This window comes from Callithrix jacchus, chromosome 20 (assembly GCF_049354715.1).
Source record: "Callithrix jacchus isolate 240 chromosome 20, calJac240_pri, whole genome shotgun sequence".
Classification (NCBI taxonomy): domain Eukaryota; kingdom Metazoa; phylum Chordata; class Mammalia; order Primates; family Cebidae; genus Callithrix; species Callithrix jacchus.
In genome coordinates this window covers 4400660-4413363 of record NC_133521.1, presented here as the reverse complement: position 1 = coordinate 4413363, position 12704 = coordinate 4400660, and the positions used below count along the sequence as shown (strand labels likewise).

Genomic DNA, 12704 nt, shown 5'->3' with positions numbered 1-12704 from the left:
TCAGCTGCCTCCCCTGAGATAACTGGTCTGAGGGGAACTTGCTTGATTTAAAATGGGTCTAGATACAAGAAGCCTGAGAGCTGAGATCGTGGAGAAGAGAGCACAGATGGAGTTCCTCCTTCCTCTGTTTTCTACCAACTGAAGGAGGTTGCCCTACCAACCACCAGAGTTCCAACCTGGAGCACAGGAATCAATCAGAGTCTCCTCCAGGAGGCGCCCCCACCCCCACTGTGATGTGGGAGCCCAGGCACATGGCTCACCAGGTCCTACCCTGTTGGCAGCCCCACCCACACCTTTCATTCATTGCTGGCTGCTGGGAGCTTTCAGGTTTCTCCAATGTGATGACGTTCTAGAGATCATCACCTCACAATGAATTATGCCAAAATTACTGTAACCACATCTGCTTCATGCCTTATCTGGTATCCAAAGAACTCCCTTTCCCCGTGGCCTCTGAGTTCTTACAAACTAGAAAGAAGAGAGAGTAAATTTCTGCAGTTGCCTTCAGAGAAAGCATTGCCATGAACTAAGTGTACTCTGTGATGACAACTTACATTTTCAGTACACATGTAGATTCAATACATATCTATTCAGTTTACATTTTTTAAAAATTACATACAAATTCAATCAAACTAACAAGAGGAGTAATGGAAATTTCCTAAAATTTATACGCTAAGAACATCACATTTTTCTAATTATCACTTGGACAGGAAACTTAGAATCTATGGTTTCAACAAATGAAAAGGCTTATGTAAAAGGAAACTGGCCGGCTGGGGTGGCTCAATCCTGTAACTCCAGCACTTTGGGAGGCTGAGGTGATGAGGTCAGAAGATCGAGATCATCCTGGCTTACATGATAAAACTCTGTCTCTACTAAAAATAAAAAAAATTCACCGGGCGTGTGGCACATGCCTGCTGTCCCAGCTACTCAGGAAGGCTGAGGCAAGAGAATTGCTTGAAACCGGGAGGTGGAGGTTGCAGTGAGCTGAGATCGCACCACTGTACTTCAGCATGGGTGACAGAGACAGATTCCATCTCAAAAAAGAAAAAAGAAAACCACCACATAATACAAGATTTTAAATGTGAAAATCATTGGTACATTTTGTTTTGTTTTGTTTTGTTTTGTTTTGGAGATGGAGTCTCACTCTTCTTGCCCATGCTGGAGTGCAATGGCATAATCTTGGCTCACCAGAATCTCAGCCTCCTGGGTTCAAGTCACTCTCTTGCCTCAGCCTCCCGAGAAGCTGGGATTACAGGTATGTACCACCACACCAGGCTAATTTTTTACTTTTAGGAGAGCTGGGGTTTCTCCGTGTTGGTCAGGCTGGTCTCTAACTCCTGGCCACAAGTGGTCCACCACCTTGGCCTCCCAAAGTGCTGGGATTACAGGTGTGAGCCACTGGTCCCGGCCATTGCTAGTTTTAACTAGCAATTACCAAGTAAAAGTACTGGGAACTGCTTTGTGACTATGGGGCTTTATGGAATCTTTCTCATGCTTGGTTCATCTAAGAAATATGAATAACTCAAATTTTATAAACTTGTTCTAAAAATTAAATGAGGAAAAACTAATACTTCCCCCTCCATATATTGAACACTTTCAAAATGATAGGCATTGTGTCTACATTTTTACACATGTACCATATGTAAGCCTCATAACAACCCCATGTTTTATAGATGAGAAGACTGAGACTCAGAGGACTTGAAAACAAATTCACTAGCGTGTAGTAATGAAAGATGTATCTGGGACTCAATCCAGTTCCATCTGACCCCAAAGGTGGTGCATCTTAATGAAGCCCAAGTTATACCCTGCACTTGTAGGTACTCAAAAGGATTCCCTCTTTCTACCCCCTTACGTGTGAATTTCAGTGGCTTTCACAACCTCAGAACCACCCCACACACCCTCCCAAGTTGCCTTCCAGTGGTTCCCTTTTTCTTGGGGATGGTTAGAAATCTGCATATTCAGATGAATTCTTCAAGCATTTCCTTATAAACATGTGTGGATAGAGGAATAAACCTTTGTAGGCCATAGGCTACTGACTGTGAATTGTCTAGCTTATTAATTGCGAATTTATTTGTAATGTATCTTATTACATGTAAAATAAAATCACAGGATCCACTGAATTTGTGCAGAAAGATTCCAAACTACACTGCAGGAACATCTTACTGACTACAGAGGAAGACCAGCCCAAACACACAAAGCAAGAGTCCCTCCAAAGACCAGGTGTGTGGTGGTTCTTACCTATAATCTCAGCAATTTGGAAGGCCAAAGTAGACGGATCGCTTAACGCCAGGAGTTTGAGTCCAGGTTGGCTGACACAGTGAGACCCAGTCTGCATAAAAAATTACTTTTTATTACTATAATAAAAAAGTAACTCTGGCATTGCTTTAGGATAGAGAGCTCTGGTCTAGAATTCAACATATGGAGTTATGAGTCCCAATGTGGCTACTTAACTACCGTTGTGACTTTGGGCAGGTTATGTAATAACTATGATTCTCAGCCCTTTCTTTGTAAATTATCAGCATTGGAATAGATGACTTTAAAAAGTCCTGACCAGCTCTAGCATTCAATGATTCTGTATCAGTGGATGCTTGTCAGAACTACAATTTATGTGTCTGGTGATGCCCTGAGATGTTCCTATGGTCACAGGAAATATGGAAATAATATAGTCATATTGGTCATAGAAAGTATGACCATATGGTCAAATATGGTCAAAAGAAATACATTTAGTTTTGTTTTTAAAATGGGTGACTTAAACACATGAAATCTAGAACTATTTTGAGAAATAAGATGAAACAGTAAGTGGGATGCAGCCTGATGTTCCCAAAGTATTTCTGCAGGAGGAAAGACTCACAAAAGATAAAAGATTCCCCATAAATATACCAGTGAATCATCTAGCCACAAAAACTCACAGTCCATATACGTTGTAATGTCAAACACTTCTGTGATTTACTGCATTTACAATGCACTCCTTGAAACGGTATGGCCTGCTTCCCAAAGTCCTTGGTACTGGAAGCCCAACTTCCATTCAGTGACTGCAAATCCCTCTCCCACCTTTTCCCATTTCCTTCCATGACTGCTGGATTATGAAGGAACTGAAAACCACAATAAGTGAGGCCTGGTTAAAGGAACTAGTGATGTTTATCCTGAGAATGACTGACAACATTTTAGTGAAAAAATAAGAGTAGTCTTTGAATAACTGAAGGTCTACTGTAAAAGAGGGTTTCAGCTTGATGTGTTCTGTAGACCCCAAGGATCAGGGGTATCATAAACCCCTAGTGACTGTTTACTGAGTGAATAAATTCTGTATTGTTTCCATAGCATGAACCAAGACCCTGGGCTGCCATGGGGTCCTGGGGCTGTACTGAACTCTGGAAGGGGCAGTCCCCTCACTCTCCACTGATCAGAAGGCTGCATGTGCTCTACATGTTAGAAGTAACCCTGTGAACTGGGACGTCCAGAGTCCACATGATTAGTAACATTTGCTTTGAATTTATAAAAAAGCTTTATTCATCACCAGTTGGGTTATTAAAAGGTATGTCAGTGAAATAAGGCACTTTGGCTTTACTTTCTATAAACAGTTTCATCAAACACTGACTGTTACATCAGAAATCAATGTGTTCTGTCTACCTTGTCTCTGTTTTCTCCAGAATCAATTTTCCTTATCTTCAACTAGTTTTAGTGTGATATGTAACAGAATCAAATATTTCTCACTATTATCTCAAAAGTGTGTTTCTTTTTTGATTTTTTTTTTTTTTCATAGAATCCAGGTCTTGCTCTGCTCTGTTGCCTAAGCTGGTCTCAAACTCCTGGCCTCAAGCAAACCTCCTGCCTCAGCCTCCCAAAGTGTTGGAATTATAGGCATGAGCCACCATAACAAGCCTAAAAATCTGTTTCTTTAGGAGCAATGTGGAATACATAATATCCTTAAATATACCACAGCCTTCTCCAACTAAGCCAAATTGTTTAAAAGTTCTATAATATTTAAGATTCAGGATACTATATTTCAATCTCCCCTAGAAACAATGTATTAAATCTTAGAATACATGTGCCATAACCTCACTTTTATGACAAATAGTGAAATATTTCATGAGCTTGGTAGAATAACTTGAAATAAAGTGGTAAATTTAAAAAATTAAAATATGTATCCTGCATTTGATTCAATTACATATGTCAAAAATAGTAACCTAGACTAAGATATCCAATTCAGTTAGTAGATATTTCAAGCCACAAGATTTAACAATAAACAACATTGGGTCTAGGTAACAATCCCCAGCTGGTTCAGGGAAGCGTTAGCCCTGTGTGGTACTATGGTGTAAAGATAGTGTCACTTTTCACTGTCAGAGAGGGATGGCCTATCCCTGAAAGTAGGATGCAGTCAGTCTCACGCACCTTCATGACCCATCGTATTTACCAAACTTTACATTTCTTTCCTACATTAAATACACATCTTTTTGGGAGAAGACAGAACACTCCATGATATTAAATACTAACCAAATAATCATACAAAGAAAAACACAGATAAATAATAAAAACATTCAACTGCTGAAACACAGCAACATTAAGCCACCTCGGTTTTCTTTTCCCAATGCTCGCAACACCCCCAATCCATCATGTTATGAAAACGTGGGAAACAACACCTAGTATGACATGGGAAATTTCATCTCAACACCATGGAAAATAGTTTTAGAGCTCAACGTTCATTTCCAACAGGTATTAAGCCTAGTAGCCAGTAGTTCTTTTTCCTGATCCTCTCCCTCCGTCCAATCTCCACCCTCCAGTAAGGCCCAGGGTGTTGTTTTTCCCCTATATGTGTTCACAGCATTTAGCTCCCATTATAATTGAGAACATGTGGTGTTTGGTTTTCTGTTTCTGTGTTAGTTTGCTAAGGATAAAGACCTTCAGCTCCATCTAGGTTTTAGCAAAGGACATAATATTATTCTTTTTCCTAACTGCATACTATTCCATGATGTATACATACCAAATATTCTTTTTATTTCTGAGACGGAGTTTCACTCTTGTTACCCAGGCTGGAGTGCAATGGCATGATCTCGGCTCACCGCAACCTCCACCTCCTGGGTTCAAGCAATTCTCCTGCCTCAGCCTCCTAAGTAGCTGGGATTACAGGCACACGCCACTATGCCCAGCTAATTTTTTGTATTTTGGGTAGTGACAGGGTTTCACCATGTTGACCAAGATGGTCTCGATCTTTTGACCTCGTGATCCACCCACCTTGGCCTCCCAAAGTGCTGGGATTACAGGCTTAAGCCACCGTGCCTGGCCCATACCAAATATTCTTTATTCACTCTACCACTGATAGGCATTTAGATTGATTTCATCTTTACTATTGTGAATAGTGCTGTAATGAATATACACGTGCATGTGTCTTTACGACAGAATGATTTATATTCCTTTGGGTATATACCCAGTAATGCAATTCCTAAGTTGAATGGTAGTTCTGCTTTTAGGTCTTTGAGAAATTGTCACACAGTTTTCATCAATGGTTGAACTAATTTATCCTCCCACCAACAGGACATAGGTATTCCTTTTTCTCTAAAATATTGCAGCATCTGTTATTTTTTGACTTTTAGTAATAGCCATTCTGACTGGTCGGCGCCCCTCTAGAAAGATGGCGCCCTTGGGGCTGAAGGTGGTGGTGGGGGAAAAATTCTGAGTGGAGTTATTTGGAGTGTCAAGAAGGATGGGGAGTGGAAGGTGCTTATCATGGAATCACCCGAGCATGCACATCTTGTCTTCCTGCTGCAAAATGTCAGACATCCTAGCTGAGGGCATCACCATTGTTGAAGGCATCAAAAAATGGGGGAACCCATTCCCAGCCTGGAGGCCATTTGTTTAGCCCCACAGAGAAGTCGGTTCAGGCCTTGATTGCAGACTTCTGGGGGACCCGGACCTTTACCTACAAAGCGGCCCGTATCTTCACCGACACCTGCCCCGAGCCCCTGTTCAGTGAGCTGGGTCGTTCTGGTCTGGCAAAAGTGGTGAAGACATTGAATAGGAGATTCACCTTGCCTTCCTCCCCTACGAGTCCCAGGTGTTCTCCCTCGATGCCCCCCACAGTAACTACAACCTCTACTGCCCCTTCTGGGCAGGGGAGCACGCGAAGCAGCTCGAAGCGCTGGCCCAAAAGATTGCCACACTGCGCCACGCTGCAGGAGTACCCGACCATCCGCTACCGCAAGGGCCCAGAGGACACAGCCCAGTTGGCCCGCGCCATCCTGGCCAAGCTGAACGCCTTCAAGGCAGACACTCCCAGTCTGGGCGAGGGCCCAGAGAAAACCTGCTCACAGCTGCTCATCATGGACCGGGCAGCCGACCCAGTCTCCCCATGGCTGCATGAACTCACAGCCGACCCTGTCTCCCCACTGCTGCATGAACTCACATTTCAGGCCACGGCCTATGATCTGCTGGACATAGAGTAGGACACATACAGATAGGAGACCACTGGGCTGTGTGAGGCGTGGGAGAAGGCCAACCTGCTGGATGAAGAGGATGACTTGTGGGCGGAGCTTCGCCACCTGCACATCGCGGATATGTCCAAGAAGGTTACAGAGCTCCTGAAGACCTTCTGTGAGAGCAAGAGGCTGACCACAGACAATCCCAACATCAAAGACCTGTCCTATATCCTGAAAAAGATGCCACAGTACCAGAAAGAACTGAATAAGTATTCTACTCACCTGCATCTAGCGGATGATTGCATGAAGCACTTCAAGGGTTCGGTAGAGAAGCCATGTAGTGTGGAGCAGGACCTGGCCAAGGGCTCCGACGCAGAGCGGGAGAAGATCAAGGACTCGATGAAGCTGATCTTGCAGGTGCTGCTGGACGCGGCGGTGCCTTCCTATGACAAGATCCGGGTCCTGTTGCTCTATATCCCCCTTCGGAATGGCATGAGTGAGGAAAACCCGGCCAAGCTGATCCAGCATGCCAATGTGCAGGTGCAAAACAGCCTCATCCGCAACCTGGAGCAGCTGGGAGGCACTGTCACCAACCCCGGGAGCTCAGGGGCCTCCAGCCTGCTGGAGCCGAGGTAGCGCATGGAGCCCACCTATCAGCTGTTCCGCTGGACCCCAGTTGTCAAGGACGTGATGGAGGATGCCGTGGAGGACCGGCTGGACAGGAAGCTGTGGCCCTTCATACCGACCCCACCACTGCAGCCAGCTCCCAGGCCACTGTCAGTGCCCGCTTCGGTCACTGGCACAAGAACAAGGCCGGCGTAGAGACCCGGGCGGGCCACGACTTATAGTGTACATCATGGGGGGCATGGCCATGTCAGAGATGTGGGCCACCTATGAGGTCACCGGGGTTACCGAGGGCAAGTGGGAGGTGCTCATTGGGTCCTCACACATCCTCACCCCAACCCGCTTTCTGGATGACCTGAAGACGCTGGACCAGAAGCTGGAGAACGTTCCCCTGCCCTGACCCCTGGCCCCCAGCCCCCTACCCCTCCATTACCAGAGAAATAAAGTCTTCCCGTCTTTCTGCCTAAAAAAAAAAATAAATAATAAATAAGTAAATTTAAGTTTCTTATAGATGCTGAATATTAGACTTTTGTCAGCTGTGGTTTGCAAAAAAATTTCTCACTCTGTAGGTTGTCTGTTTATTCTGTTGATAGTTTCTTTTGCTGTACAGAGCTTTTTAGTTTAATTAGGTCCCATCTGTCAAGTTTTGCTTTTGGTACATTCATCATAAAATCTTTGTCTAGTTCTATGTTCAGAATGGTATTGCCTACATTGTATTCCAGGATTTTTATAGTTTTGAGTTTTACATTTAAGTCTTTATTCCATGTTGAGTTAATTTTTGTAAATGGTGTAAGGTAGGGGTCCATTTTCATTCTTCTGCATATGGCTAGCCACGTATCCCAGCACTCTTTACTGAATAGAAAATCATTTCCCCATTGCTTGTTTTGTCAAAGATCAGATGTTTGCAGGTATGCAGCCTGATTTCTGGGCTCTGAATTCTGTTCTATTGGCCTATGTGTCTGTTTTTGTACCAGTACCATGCTGTTTTGGTTACTGTAGTATGTCTGAAGTCAGGTAATGTGATGCCCCCACTTGTATTCTTTTTCATTATAATTGCCTTAACTATTTGGCCGCCTTTTGAAATTGAGATGTTAAAAACCATTCAAAATATCAAGGAATCCAGGAGCTTGTTTTTGAAAAAATTAATAGACTATGAGCTAGCCTAATAAAGAAGAAAAGAGAGAAGACCAAATAAATACAATTAGAAACAACAAAGTGGATATCGCCACTAACCCCCAAGAAATACAAACAACATCCGGGTATATTATGAACACCTCTATGTGCATAAAATCGAGAAAAATTTGATAAATTCCTGGGACATATGCACCCTACCAAGACAGAATGAAAAAGAGATTGAATCTCCAGAAAGACAAATAATTAGCTCTGAAATCAAGGCAGTAATAGTCTATCAACCAAAAAAAATCCAAGGGCTAAATGGATTCACATCTGAATTTTACCAGATGTACAAAAAAGAGTTGATACCATTTCTGCTGGAACTGTTCAAAAATTGAGAAGAAACTCTTCCCTAACTCATTCTACAAGGCCAGCATTATCCTGATACCAAAACCTGGCAAAGATACAATGAAGAAAGAAGATTTCAGGCCATTATCCTAATAAACATAGATGAAAAAATCTCAACAAAAGCCAGACGTAGTGGCTCACACCTGTAATCCCAGCACTTTGGGAGGCTAACGCAGGTGGATCACAAGGTCAGCAGATCGAGACCATCCTGGCCAACATGGTGAAACCCCATCTCTACTAAAACACCAGAAAATTAGCTGGGCATGGTGGCACACACCTGTAGTCCCAGCTACTCAAGAGGCTGAGGCAGGAGAATTGCTTAAACCTGGGAGGCAGAGGTTGCAGTGAGCCGAGATTGTGCCACCGCACTCCAGTCTAGGGACAAGACCGAGACTCTGTCTCAAAAAAAAAAGAAAAAAAATACCTTAACAAAATACCGACAAACCAAATCCAGCAACACATCAAAAAGTTAATCTACTGTGATCAAGTAAGCTTTATTCCTGCAAGGCTGGTTCAGCATATGCAAATCAATAAATGTGATTCATCACATAAACAGAACTAAGAAAAACCCCCACATGTTCATCTCAAAAGATGCAGAAAGTCTTTCCATAAAATTCAGCATCTATCATGTTAACAATCCTAAAAATACTAGGCATTGAAGAAACATATCACAAAATAATAAGAGCCATCTATAACAAACCCACAGCCACCATCATACTGAATGGGCAAAAGCTGGAACCATCTCTAGAGAACCAGAACAAGACTAGGATGTCAACTGTCATCCTACTCAACACAGTACCAGAAGTCCTAGCCAGAGCAACCAGGCAAGAGAAAGAAAGAAAAGCCATTCAACAAGGAGAGAGGAAGTGAAATATCTCTTTTCACAAACAATGTAACAATATGATTCCATACCTAGAAAGCCCTTCAGTCCCTGCCCAAAGGCTCCTAGAACAGATAAATAACTTCAGTTGTTTATCAAGTCTCAGGATACAAAAGCAATGTACAAAAAGTGGCATTTTTTTCTCTCCAAGGTTGTGGAGAAAAAGGAACAGGTATATCCCGCAGGTGGGAGTGTAAATGAGTTCAACCATTGTCAAAAACTATGTGGCAATTCTTCAATGGCATTCCTCAGTGGCAATTCTATACACCAACAATGTTCAAGCTGAGAGCCAAATCAATTCTGCAACCCCATTCATAACAGCTACAAGAAGAACGAAATACCTAGGAATATAACTAATCCTGGAGGTGAAAGATCTCTACAGTGAGAATTATAAAACACTGCTGTAAGAAATTGGAGATGATGGCTGGGCGCGGTGTCTCTCGCCTGTAACCCCAGCACTCTGGGAGGCCGAGGCAGGCCGATCACCTGAGGTCGGGAGTTCGAGACCAGCCTGACCAACATGAAGAAGCACCATCTCTACTAAAAATACAAAGTTAGCTAGGTGTGGTGGTGCATACCTGTAATCCCAGCCACTTGAGAGGCTCAGGCAAGAAAATCACTTGAACCTGGGAGGTGAATGTTGCAGTGAGCTGAGATCATGCCATTGCACTGCAGCCTGGGCAACAAGAGCGAAACTCCATCAGAAAGAATGGAAGGAAGGAAGGAATGGATGGAGGGAGGGAGGAAGGGAGGGAAGGAAGAAAAGAAGGAAGGAAGGATAGAAATAAATAAATAAATAAATAAATAAATCAGAGATGATACAAACCAATGGAAAAACATTCTATGCTCGTGAACGGGAAGAAATAATGTTAAAATGGCCTTACTGCCCAAAGTAATTGACAGATTCAATACTATTATATGAAACTACCAAGTCATTTGTCACAGAATGAGAAAAGAAACTTGTTTAGAACTTATATAAAACCGAAAAATAGTCTGAATATCTTAAACAAAAAGGATACAGCTGGAGGCAACACACTACCTAACTCTTCAGACTATCCTGGCTAGCCAAATGCAGAAGATTCGAACTGGACCACTTCCTTTTATCATACAAAAATCAATTCAAGATGAATTAAAGACCTACATGACAAAATCTAAAACTATAAAAATCCTAAACAAAAAGTCACCAGGACATACCATTCTGGACATAAACCATAGCAAGACCAAGTCTCCAAAAGCAATTGCAACAAAAACATAGACACATGGTACTATGTGAGCTAGTGACATGTGTAAGCTAGAGAGATTATGCTCAGCAAAAGAAACTATCAACAGAGTAACCAGACAACCTGCAGAATGGGAGAACAGTTTTGCAAACTATGCACCTGACAAAAGTGTCATCCGGAATCTATAAAGAAATTAAACAAAGTTTTAAGCAGAAAAGAACCCCGTTAAAAAAAATGGACAAAAGACAAGAGCAGACACTTCTCAAAAGACCTTCATGGGGTCCGAGGCGGCCTGGCGCCGGAAGGAGCTGACGGCGAGGCGAAGGCCCGGGGGAGGGGTGGGGGGTGGGAGAGGGAATGGAGAACCGGGTGGGAGAGCTTGGCTGGGAGGGGCGAGGCCCGCGCGGGGCGATGGAGGAGGCGCTGCTCTCCACCCGCATCAACCCCGACAACTTCCCGCCAAACTGTGGTGTCTGCTGAACAGCCCGCGCTACCTCTTCATCCGCTGGGATAGCGGCGACCCGGGCCGGCAGGCGGCGGCGGGGTCGCGGGGGCCGGGGCCGAGCCCGAGCTCTTCAAACCCAGCAACTTCACCAGCTTCATCCGTCAGCTCAACCTCCGCGGCTTCCGCAAGGCGGTGCTGGGCGGGCCGGGGGCTGCAGGGCCAGGGCCGGGCCGGGGGGCGGCGGGGGACCGGCCCCTCCACCTCTTCCACAGCGCGCACTTCCGCCGCGACCAGCCGCAGCTGCTCGTGCACCTCAAGCGCCTGACCAGAGCCAACAAGGCCAAGCTGGAGGCCGGCCTGGAGGTTCCCTGCCGCCCGCCCAACCGCTTCCAGCGGCTGCTCATCACCTCAGTCTCTGCCTTCGCCGCCTCGGCCGCCGCCCCGACCCCGCTGCAGCACCAGGAGCCGCCGCCGCCGCCGTCCGCGGGGTCCCGGCCCGAGCCGCAGGGACCAGTGGCTGTAGGACAATGTCGCCGGTCATTTCGGCGAAATAGTTTGTCTCCTTACTCCTACGGAACTTCATCCCACGACCACAGTACTTTTCCTATGAAAAGTTTAGATCGGACCCCAATTCCTCATAGAATATGGCAGAAATCCCTTGGAATGCACCCTGGACAACTGGAGACATCGCCCACATTTTCAGATAAAGGGGTTCCATTTCCTGTACTCCAGAGGTCCCCAGCTGAGGTTACCTATGCGCTGCAGCCCAGCGCCACATCTGTACATGTTCAACAAGGTCCTCAAACAATGGTAAGCTCCTCCCAAAAATATAGTAACTACACACCCTGAGCACAGTACTCGCAAGCTACTATCCAACAGCTGTGCTGCAGTGCTGTTCTACCCGCATGGATGCTCTAAGTAGTGTCACTGCCGCTGCCTCTTCCTATGCACACTGCAACTACTTCCAGAATCCTTCAATGCAATCCTCCTATCCAGTTGAATTTCTGCCTTCCAATTGGCCCTGCAGTACTACTGATGAAAATAAAGACACAGAAGTAAGCCTAGAGGCTGTCTTTCAGATAGTAGATGAGTTGCGTTCCTCCCCTAAATTGGAGCTGGTAAAGGTGGAGCCTGTTGAGAATCAGTGCCCAACATCTCAGTCTAACAGAGGCCAACATATTCTAGCTAATTCTAACAACAACAATCCATGTTCTGCAAGTCAGGCTAGCCAGCCGGAGCCCCTTACTCCTGTAGGGTCAGATACTACGTTTTTTGTGGTTGGAACAGAACAAGCAATTGCCTGCTCTCTACCACAGTCACCTGAGTACCTCTATACCATCCACACAGCTCAGCCTATAGAAAAGAGCTCATTACAGGAATCTGCAGCCATACTGCAAGCTCATGTCAAGCTGAAGGAGCAGCCAAATCATAGTGCATCTCCATCCTGCAAGCTCATGTCAAGCTGAAGGAGCAGCTAAATCATAGCGCATCTCCATCCTGCAAGCTCATGTCAAGCTGAAGGAGCAGCTAAATCATAGTGTATCTCCATCTTCAGTAGTATTTGTGCAGGAAGGGCTACCATGCAGCACATACCAGGTGGATGCCAA

The 12704-nt window shown here is 44.8% G+C and overlaps 2 pseudogenes across 1 annotated transcript; both read left to right on the top strand.

Moving 5' to 3' along the window:
• Window positions 1-5623: 5623 nt before the first annotated feature.
• Window positions 5624-7436, top strand: LOC100394737 (syntaxin-binding protein 2 pseudogene; annotated as a pseudogene).
• Window positions 7437-10992: 3556 nt separating this feature from the next.
• Window positions 10993-12704, top strand: LOC100896527 (heat shock factor protein 5 pseudogene; annotated as a pseudogene). The gene has a single exon (XR_013530448.1). The product of XR_013530448.1 is annotated as a heat shock factor protein 5 pseudogene (transcript).